General features: G+C 39.8%; 1 long non-coding RNA gene across 1 annotated transcript; it reads left to right on the forward strand.

Annotated features, from left to right (window-relative positions):
• The first annotated feature begins 400 nt into the window (after window positions 1-400).
• Window positions 401-10,632, forward strand: LOC118844051. Its single transcript, XR_005009952.1, has 3 exons — window positions 401-484; window positions 9,590-9,774; window positions 10,465-10,632. It is a non-coding gene; the product is annotated as an uncharacterized LOC118844051 (long non-coding RNA).
• Window positions 10,633-10,871: the final 239 nt, after the last annotated feature.

The following is a 10,871-nucleotide window of genomic DNA, read 5'->3' on the forward strand; positions in this document are numbered from 1 at the left end:
CCGGCATCCCTTTAGTCCCTCCACTGGGCCTGGTCCCCACCTCCCATTTCTGCGCTCTTTTTCTCATTTTAGGAGTGTATTATCAATTTTTTTTATTATGAACTTGACGCGTATCAACAAACATGAACATTTCAAGGTGCAAACAATAGAAAAGAGGATTGTATATGAAGGTGTGAACTTCTTTGGACACAGTTTTTAGTAGACATTAAATTTAACAAGCTACTAACATAATTTCCCTGCTTGTCTATATCTCTGAGGATTTTTCCAAAGTGCCCAAGCCTCTTTCATGGTACATGCCCCCTTCTTCCTGTAAGGCAATAATATTAAGATTGCTTCCATATTCAATGGATCTGTGATCTCACTGGTATGGTTCTTCTCTTCATTTATGTAGGTTTCAAGCTCTCCATGCCTTTTTGTCCTGTATGATTCTGGACCATGTCTTTTCCTATACCCAACCCAGAGGATCAAACTAATGCATTTGCAGGTAACTCAAAGGGCAAAGAAAAGATGTGCAGTGGGTGTAAATCAGCTACAACATCTTACCAGTGATGACTCATCAATGATGAGAAATGGTATAAGTCATCATCAAAGTCATCAAGTTACATATCGTTTGTTAATTACCCATGATGTACCCATGAGGTGCTAAGCTCTGGGGATACAAAATAGGCAAAATATAGTACCTATTCTCCAGGAGTTCACGTTCTAATAGGGGAGACATCATGCAAGCAGCTATGTACAAATAAGATATATAAAGGAAAAAATGTAGATAACCATGGAGGAATGACAATATGGTTAAGGAGGCCTAGCAAAGGCCTTTTGCGGAAGGTGAGACAGACTTCAGATGAGGTTTGAAGGAAGTCAGGGAACTCAGGAGGCAGAGGGGAAAAGGGAGAGAGCTCCTGGTATGGTCAGCTAGCAGAAGTACTTGGAGTTGGGAGCATAATCAAGGAAATGTTTGAGTTGGCGAATTGGACTGATCGTACAGAAGAACAACATGAAGGTTACATCTATATCCCAGAGATATTAGTACTATTAATATGAATGTAGCACCCTAAAGGCTAATCTCTGCAGTTGGGGCAAGTCTCCAAGAATTAACGCTTGGCCCCTTGGGAAAGGAAGTGCCATGTCAGAAGAAAGACTGTGTGACTTGGGTACTGGACTATACCAGATTTTGCAGGTTCATGAAGTTTTGAAACTGACAGTGCTGGGAGCAGCAAGAAGAAAGATGGCAGAGGAGTGGATGAGAGCAGAGAGAGCCATGGAGGAGATTATGCTATACATATTGCTACAAACTTTTATTGGCTCATAGGATTGTCATGAGGAAATACTTTATGTAAATTGTTGTATAAATGTAAGTTGGTATTATTATTGCCGATGTGTTTCTTTGCCCAGGGATATTTGCATTTCAAAAGGAAATATCTAGGATAGTGATCTATAGAGTGGGGGCCCTAGGCATCTGGGGGTTGTGGCAATACCACAAGAAGTAGGCGATCAACTAATTGGAATGGGAGAAGATGAGCTGTATCACACCAACCCTCAGATAGCCAATCATGTGTTTCCAATACAGTTGTTCCACTTGCACCCTGAATGGCCTCTCTGGTTGTGCCAGCTCCCAGTCCTTCCCTTTTCACTGGGAATACCCTCATCATAGTTGTAGGATGCCCACCCCTTGATCCCAGATTACCTAGTACCTGTGGCAGACATTCCCTGAAGCGTAAAGGGAAGACTGGGGCCAGTGGCCAGTGAATAAGCACTAAGTCCACTTTTTCATTTTTGGTGGGGCACAGTGAATGTCACAGGATGAGACCACTCCCCTCCAATAACCCTCTCACACTGGAAGTTTACTGCACCTTTGTGGTCCCTTCCTCTGACAGGCCAGTTCTTCCAGGAATCTCTATTTTAAGAAAAATATCCAAGTCAGCCTATTCGTAGGTACCTTCTACACAACCTCCCCTACCTCTTATTTGAATGTAAGCTCTTCAGGGGGAGGGACTACCCTCATTTTTGCTTGTATTTATATACCCAGAGCTTGTCATAGTGCTTGGCACATAGTAAGCACTTAAAAAATGTTTGTTGATTTGGCTTGGGGCTCCATCACAGATCTCATTACATTATACCCACCCCCACCTCCAACCCACCCCTCTCTCCAACTTTCTAATTACTGTCTAGGACATTACCATCCTTCTGGTCACCCAGGGTCAAGAGCTTGGAGTCATCTTTGACTCCTCACTTTCATTTATCCCACATATCCCATCATGAAAATCTTGTTGTTTCTAGCTTTATAATATCTCTGGAATCTTTCCCCTTGTCTCTGTTTACATAACCACCACCATAATTCAGGTGTTCCTTTCTTCTTACCTCCTTTCTTCTTACCTGGACAATTCTAAAAGCCTCCTCATTGGTCTCCTTGCCTCAAGTTTCTCCCCACTCCACTATATCTTACAAACAGTTGCCAAAGTGATTTGTCTAAAATACAGGTTTTATGGCTTGCTATTGTCTCTATAATCAAATATTTTTCATCTTTTTCTTATATTTTTAAAGTGTTAATTTTTTGTATAGGTTACATAATATATATAAATTTAGTACAGCAGTATATACATATAATTTATAAATAAATATGTCAGGTATATGTGCATTTTTTTCATATATAGGATGCCCAATTACAAAAAACTGGAGACCACTGCTGTAGAGAAGGAGATGTATATCCAAAGAAATGAATTTCAGAAGGCAAGAGTTTCAGAACCTCTGACTCTAGGTAATCAGGTTGGAGGAGGGAGTACTTTTTGTGGGATTTGATGAGTTTGTCAAATTTTATCACCTGCCTACCTGGCTCTTATATAACATTGATTCTCTTCCCCCAAGATCGTCTTTTATGAATTGGAATAATGTCCGTCGCCTCTGACATTGCCTGTGTGATTTTGAAAGTCTCTTTATTCCTTTCAGCTTCTGCTCCTTTGTAAAATGAGGGGATTGAAGTAGATGATCTCAAAAGCCCCTTCTAACTCTTTATCTATGGTCCTTTTCTATTCCATACTAGAAAAGTCAGCACATTATTGAGGCTGCTGTTATGCCTGGGAGAGATCATTTATGAAACTAAAGTAACAACACACAGCAGCAACAACACATCAGAGAACACTTACTCACTGTGACTTTGCCCAGCACTTTGATACCCTGGGCCATTTTTCTAAAGTCTAACATATGTCAATGATGAGAAACAAAGATGGACATATTACATTTTCACTGACATTCCCTTGAATCAAGACATCTTTGAAATGAGCAAGATAAGAATGGCAAGGATATATTGAGGGTGAAGAAGCGAAGTCTGAAACAATTTGGATTTTGTAAAGACCAAAATAGCTGATTAAGTGAAATGGAGAGTGTTTTATGGAAGCTGCAACACATGCTTGTAACATTTTCCAAGTCCTCTGGGGCATGTTACAAAGGAGTTTCAGTGTTTTCTGATAAATGTTCCTGTGTTTAATGTTTCCCCACATGTAATGTTAAATCAGAAAAACATCAAAAACAGTCTTATAAAACTTGGTCTGCTGCCTACAATGCAAAACTCCATTCTTTCTCATTTGTTCATTCAACAAACATACATTGCACCTACTGTGTGCAATAACTTCTTCTAAAGTCTTTATCAAATGCATTATCTTGATGGAAGTTGGCCTTGGGGTCTCTATGGTATCATTGCCAATTATATCTAGTTAGCCCCAACTATGTTTACATTCCACCTGAGCCACCTTATTATCATACAACCCACCCACATACTCCAATCATGACATGCCTTCTGCTACGTCCCCCAACTTCCCAGCTTTGGAACAGCTTTCAAATCAAAATTGTCATTGTAACTGGTGGAAAGGGCATACAACTTCCCAACCCAAAATATTCCTTTGGGCCACCAATCTCGGTACTTCATTTAACAAAAGACAATCTCAGTGAAGAGAATCAATATTATGTATGAACTGGGTAGGTAGATGATAAGATTTGAGAAGCTCATCTGATCCCACCAAAAAGTATCTTGATTGCCTAGAGTCAGAGGTTCTGAAACTTTTGCCTTTAGTGATTTATTCCTTTGGATATACCTCTCCTCTAGAGCAGTGGTCTGCATTTTTTAAAAACAAGGTCCCTTGTGTACCTAATCTACGAAAAAATTTTTGTACATATGCCCAACATATTTATTTATAAATTACATAATGTACTACTATACTAAAGTTAGATATATGTATGTGTATATATATATATATATATGCGTGTGTGTGTGTGTGTGTGTGTATGTGTATGTATGTATTATATAACTTATACAAAAAATATGTTGTCTTCCCTAATAGAAAGTAAGCTCCTCAAGGGCAGGAACTGTCTTACTTTTGCATATTATATTAGCCCACTGTAGTGAATACTTAACAAATGCTTTAAAATAATTCATTCATTCTTGCCAGTAGAGAACAAATTCTGACAGATCCTACTCACTGGAAAGACTTTGAATGTGGGCCCTGAGATGTTTTGTATCTTTGTATCTGAAGATCATCCTACAGGTTTAGAAAGGCTCATCACTTTCTGCAGTCTTCTTGCCATGCCCCACTCTCCAACCCACTGGAAACTTGGATTCCACTTTGGCTACTATCAACTCTGATAAGTGAGGCTTTTGTTTTATATTTCTGGGAATCAGGCCTCATGACAGCTTCCTATGGTCTCCTCATCATGTCTTTGCTCTCTAGCCATTTCTGCCCTTTCATCCCCTCTCCACTTCTAGCTTCCTTTTATGTGTCATTTTATTCCATTAGAAAATAAATCCTTTGAATTCAGAAACTATCTTGTTTGCTTATATTTGTTTTTCCCAGAACTTAACACAGTATCTGGCATGTAGTAAGCACTTAAGAGACATTCTATCTATCTAACATCATCATCATCACCATCATCATTATCATCTGTATCATCATCGTAATTGGCCCCTACATGCTGATTTTGTTTGTTTGTTTTGGTCATAAATCAAAAAGACCTAGGATTGTAGATCATAGGATCTCAGATTTAGAAGTGGAAGGGACCTTGGAGAGCATCTAATTTCACCCCGTTCTCCCACTCACAATTTATAGATGAGGAAACTGAGGCCCAGAGAAGTTAAGAGACTTCTCTAGCATCCCGTATTTGCCAACTAGCAGAGTCAGGTTTTGAACCTCAGTCCTCTAATTTCAAATGCAGCAATCTTTTCATTGTAGCCCATTACCTTTCAAAGGCTTACCCCAGGCATGGATAGAATTTTTATGCTCCTTGAAGTAAGCATAATATACTATGCCTTTGGAAAGTAACTGAAGGGAGTTGTACTAAAGTTGTAAAAATATCTGTTTGTGTACATTATGGCTTAACAAAATGTCTAGTATTTCAGGAGTTGTCATTTTATCAGTATAGGCACGTTTTCAACTAATGTTGATCATAATTCCTCTACTTATTGAGTGACTGTGAAAAAAAATAATATTTATAACTATCCCTATACCTTCATGGCTAACCCTATAGGGCTGAACCTCTCTGCAGTTATCTAGGCTGGTCTTCAGTTGATAGATGCGAAGTCTATAATGGGGCCAATACTTAGATCTACATTTCACCTGGTAATTGAATGGTAGGAAGCCCAAGACAGATTAGTCCCTGTCACTTGCAAGTTGTGTGATTTTGGGTGATCTATTGAATCTGTTTTCTCTGGAAGATGAGGGAATTGGACAAATTTATCTCTAAGATCCCTTTGAAACTATAGATTCCTATTACGTCTAAGGTCAAAAAATAAATTCCTCTGTTTGTTATTGATAACCCTTCACAACCTGATCTCTTCCTACTTTTCCAGACACATCTCTTCCTTCTACAAAGTCTATAGGTCAGCCATACTGGCCTACCTGTTATTTCTTGCACAGAATATTTCACCTCTTGTCTTTGACTTTGCATTCTCTGTCCCCCGTATTTGGAATGGTTTTTCTCTTCACCCCTACCTCCTGGAACCCCTGGTGTCCTTCAAGATTCCACTCAAGTGTCAGCTTCTATAGGAGTCTTTTCCTGGACCTCCCAGCCACTAGTCTCTTCCCCTCTGAAGTTACCTTGAATTTGTTTTTTGTCTTCTATATGCTTACATATGTACATGCTAACTTCCTTACATGTACAATGTAATCTCCTTAAAGGCGGGGTTTTACTTTTGTCTTTATATCTCCAATGCCTACCACAGTATCTGCTACGCAGTCGGCAATTAATAAATGCTTGTTGGTTGATTTATTTGAGCTTGAAAATAAATGGTATGATTCTACAGGGTGTTCCTAAAGTCTGGAAACATAGGCAAAAATGCATATTTTCAAGAAGTGAGATGAATGAAATTTTCAACAACATTTTATTTAATTGGAATATTAACAAATAACATCTTCAATATGATTTCCATCATTTGTGATGCAAAGGTTGCAAGATTCATGTGAACTCGATGCAATAATTCCACATTGCCATCAACTGCCTATGTGTACAGACTTTGGGAACACCCTGTAAATGGATAGAGTGCTTAGCCTGGGATCAGGAAGAACTAAGTTCAAAGCTGGTTATCAGATACTTACTAGCTGTGTGACCCTGGGTAAGTTACTTAACCTCCTCAACTATAAAATGGGGATAATAATAGCACCTACCTCTCAGGGTTGTTGTGATGATGGAAGATATAATATGTGTAAAAATGCTTAGTGCAGTGCCTGGCACATAGTAGGTGCTTTATAAATGCTTATTCCCTTCCCTATAGTCCTTCCCCCTCTCCCTGGGCAAACTGTGTATGTAGCTGCTGGCAATTTTAGAAGCTTTGTCAACTGTTTCTACCCACAGCTTTGTCTATACGTATGTGGATGAGTCACCAACAAAAGAAAATGTGGTCACTGATTCACTACAATCCATCTACGTGACCCCATCACTTCACTAGCCACTTGGCGTTGGAAGGAATGAATCTTTTACTAGCATTCAGGTCATTGGATTTATGAAAACAACAGACTCAGTGAGACCATTGGTAAATGGAAAGGGGTTTTCAACAGGGTGAAGAGGCAAAGGGCAGAGGACTCTTTCTGATCCAGGAGACAGTCACAGTATCAGGTATCCTGGGAGCTTGTGGAGCAGGGAGAGCACCAGTTTCTCTTTCTACCATTTCTAGGGCCTGGGTAGGGAATTAATTTTTTTCATGATAGAAGGCCTCTAGAAGCCTACCTCTGTTTAGCTGAAAATAATATGGATGCTTAAAGTTACTAGCGTTCCATTAAAGGCAAAGGAACAAATGAGCCCCAGCATGCTAGCTGTGAAATGGTTGTGTGTAGGTGGGATTAATGGAAATGTTTGGTTGCTGATACATCCTTTCAATCTATCAGCAAGGCTGGGTTAAGTCCTCACCTTCTTCCTGTGAGCATGAATCATTTTGCCTTAATAAGGGAAAGTAGCAATTTAGATAACTCAAATAATTCATTTCTTACCCCAGGCCAGAAACAAAGCACTCACTCATGATTGGCTAAGTCACAGGGAAAGGATTTACCTTACCAGGACCATTAGAAGTTGACTTAGAATAATAGGTTAGAGCTAGGTGGGACCTCCAACTTTATCTAGTACAGCCCATCAGTTTACAAATGAAGAAACTGAGGCCTGGAAAAGTTGTGACCTGCTTAGGTAGTCAGTTGTAGAGCCTGGACTTGATTGCAAGTCCACTAACTCTAAATTCAGGTTCTTTTCCACAGAACCATGCACGGAATCCTAGGTATAGTGCTGGATGGGAACCCAAAAGACATCTAGTTCAGTCCTCTCGATTTATAAATGAGGAAACTGAGGCCCAAGGAGATTAAATTACTATTTCCCTATGGTCATAGAGGTCATGAATACTAGAGGTTGAATGTCTGACCCAATCTTTCTACTTTACTAAGCTGATAACCACATTCCTCCTTTGGTTCAACGGGAGACGTGTTTCTTTTTTTTTCAAATAAAATAGAAATGTGGGGAGAAGATAGTAGGAAGTTAGCAGTAAAGGGATTTGCTGAGGGGTTTTAATATAATTTAATTTCATTATGAACTTGGCAAATACCGAATAAAATAAGCATTCTCATATCCATTGTAGAACAGGAGGGAGGGGATTGTATATTAAACTATAAATTTCTATTACATAGGCCTTACTTTTCTTTTTAGGTTTATAATAAGTTCCAAATATAACTTTCTAAGCTGTCCTGCTAGGCTGTCATTCTTTCTGGCCTTTCTTCTCTTCTCTCATTTTTTTTTTGTCTTGCCCTTTTCTTAAGATATGTATCCTGGATATGATAGAGTGTTTTCTGAGACTTGTCAGAGCGTTAGCCCATATCAACATATAGTGATTTGTATGGAGATAAATAATGTCACTAGGAGGGACCTAAAAAACATTTCTATTAATGATGAAGTCCTGGGCAAGAAACAGAATGCCTTGGGGCAGAGATGATGATTTCTGTTATCAAATCTTTTTGTTTCCATCTCTACAACATTTCTGATATATGTTACCTTATCTCCACTCACAAAGTCACTAATCTAGGTGAAGCCTCATCACATTTCCCCTGAACTATTGCTATAGTCTTTTTTTTTAGGGGGGAAGGCAAAGCAATTGGGGTTAAATGACTGGCCCAAGGTCACACAGCCAGTAAAAGTGTCCGATGCCTGAGGCCAAATTTGAACTTTTTGTTTCCATCTCTACAACATTTCTGATATATGTTACCTTATCTCCACTCACAAAGTCACTAATCTAGGTGAAGCCTCATCACATTTCCGATGCCTGAGGCCAAATTTGAACTCAGGTTCCCCTGACTCCAGAGCCAGTTTTCTAATGAGTCTCCCTGCATCCATCTCTTCTCTCTGCAGTCCATACTCCACTCAGCTGCTAAAAAGATTTCACTAAAACATTGTTCTGACCACATCATAACCTCACCACTCAATAAACTACAGGGGTTCCCTATTTCTTTTAAGATCAAAGATAACATCCTCTTTTTGTCTTTTGAAGTTCTTCCTAACCTGGCCTTTTCAGACTTTTTAAACTTCACTCTCCTGCAAACACCCTGCAATCCAGCTACCCTGGCCTTGTTCTTGAACATATCTTCTATCCCCATCATTTTTATTGGCTGTCTCCCAAATCTAGAATGTGCTCAGATGTCACTGTCTGTAAAAGGTCTCACCCCTCCTTTGAAGGTTTAACATTTATTAAGTACCTACTATGTGTTAGGTATAGTGCCAAGTACTGGGATGCAAATACCAAAAAAAAAAAACAAAACAAAACCTGGTCCTTCCAAATACTTTGTATTTTCATGTGTGTAGCCAGGTATTTGCATCTTGTCTCCCCCATTAGAATAGGAGCCCCTTGAAGGCAGGGGCTCTTTTTGCCTTTCTTTGTGTCCTTGGTGCTTAAAACAGTGCCTGGCATATAGGCTGACTGCTTTCATCACTTCATATTGAAAAAAAATTATTCAGGAAGATTCTCTTCAAAAGATAGTGGCTATGACAATGTGCTGGTAAATATGTAAGAACCAGCTCTCTGCTAACACACTTTTCTGTTTAATTTGCATTGTTAACATTTTCCTCCTTATTTTCGCAGGTCTAGACAACAAAACAATACATCAAGCCCTGGTTTGTAGGCTTGCTGATTCCAAGGGATAAATGCTCATGCTGACAATATAAACCTTGGCTCTCAGGATCTGGTTTGAGCTGGCTCTAGAGCACCCCTGTCATGATGGAATAAGATTTGGATTTTTGGACCGCGACTTTACATACAGGTGTAAGGTGTGTGTATATTTTGCCCATTTGTATACACATGGGTCTGTATAAATAAGGCTCAGAGAGAGGAATGAATAAGCATCTCTGAAATCTTGCCCACTCTTCTCCAAAGTAGAGCTGGATTCGTGCCGGGAGGTGACCTGGAGACTGGGGTCAAGGAGCTGGTCCTCTCCGATCTCTGCAGATTGGGGATATGAGGATAGAATGATGTCTCTCTACCCCTCCCCAAATATTGTTAGTCTGGGGGGAAAAATGTTAGATTTGGGCTGCTTTTCCTGGTTGCTATCTCTTAATGGGAAAGATGTGTCTCAATGCTTTGACTTTCTACTGAATTCTAGTTATGTAAAACTGTCATATTGAATAGCACATAGCAAACAGAAATCAGATAAATTATATGGATTAGAATATACTAGATTATGAGAGAGAGAGAGAGAGAGAGAGAGAGAGAGAGAGAGAGAGAGAGAGAGAGATCGAGAGAGAGAGAAAGAGAGAGAGAGAGGCAGCGGGGAGGGGAAAGGAGAGGAGAGGGGAGGAGAGGAGAGGGGAAAGGAAGGGAGGGGCGGGGAGAAGAGACACATAGAGAGAGAGACACATAGAGAATCACCAAGGGAAAATTTCCTGAAGCCTATAGTGTGGCATAAATAGACTGATTGCTTTCCAAGTCATCTTCTTCTTGAAGTTTTTCTCTCCCTCCAGGGATGTCTCCCTAGAGAAAGCTTGGAACCACAAGTGTCCCTTATGGAAGATGGAAATCAAAAGAACAATCTCCTCTATCCCAAGTTCTTGTTGTTGAGGTTTAGGGCTGCTCAGCACCCGAAAATACCAACATGCCAGGACCTGCCCAAATGAATTTTATCCAAGCCTTCTTTCAACCAAAGAAAAATCAAAGTTTCTTAAAGATCTGCCATATTGGCCAGACCCATGAGAAATCTCACCATTGGCTAGACTCTTAAGGAATCTGAGCCTTTGTGATGCTTGTATTGACAAGGGGGCCAGAACAATCTGACACAGATTGAGTCTGAGCTAATTGAATCCGAGCAACTTCATGGAGGCAAGATGGATCTTAAATACAGAAAGACTGTGGGAAGGATCTAGGGGTGGCC

Source organism: Trichosurus vulpecula, chromosome 3, assembly GCF_011100635.1.
Source record: "Trichosurus vulpecula isolate mTriVul1 chromosome 3, mTriVul1.pri, whole genome shotgun sequence".
NCBI classification, from domain to species: Eukaryota; Metazoa; Chordata; class Mammalia; order Diprotodontia; family Phalangeridae; genus Trichosurus; species Trichosurus vulpecula.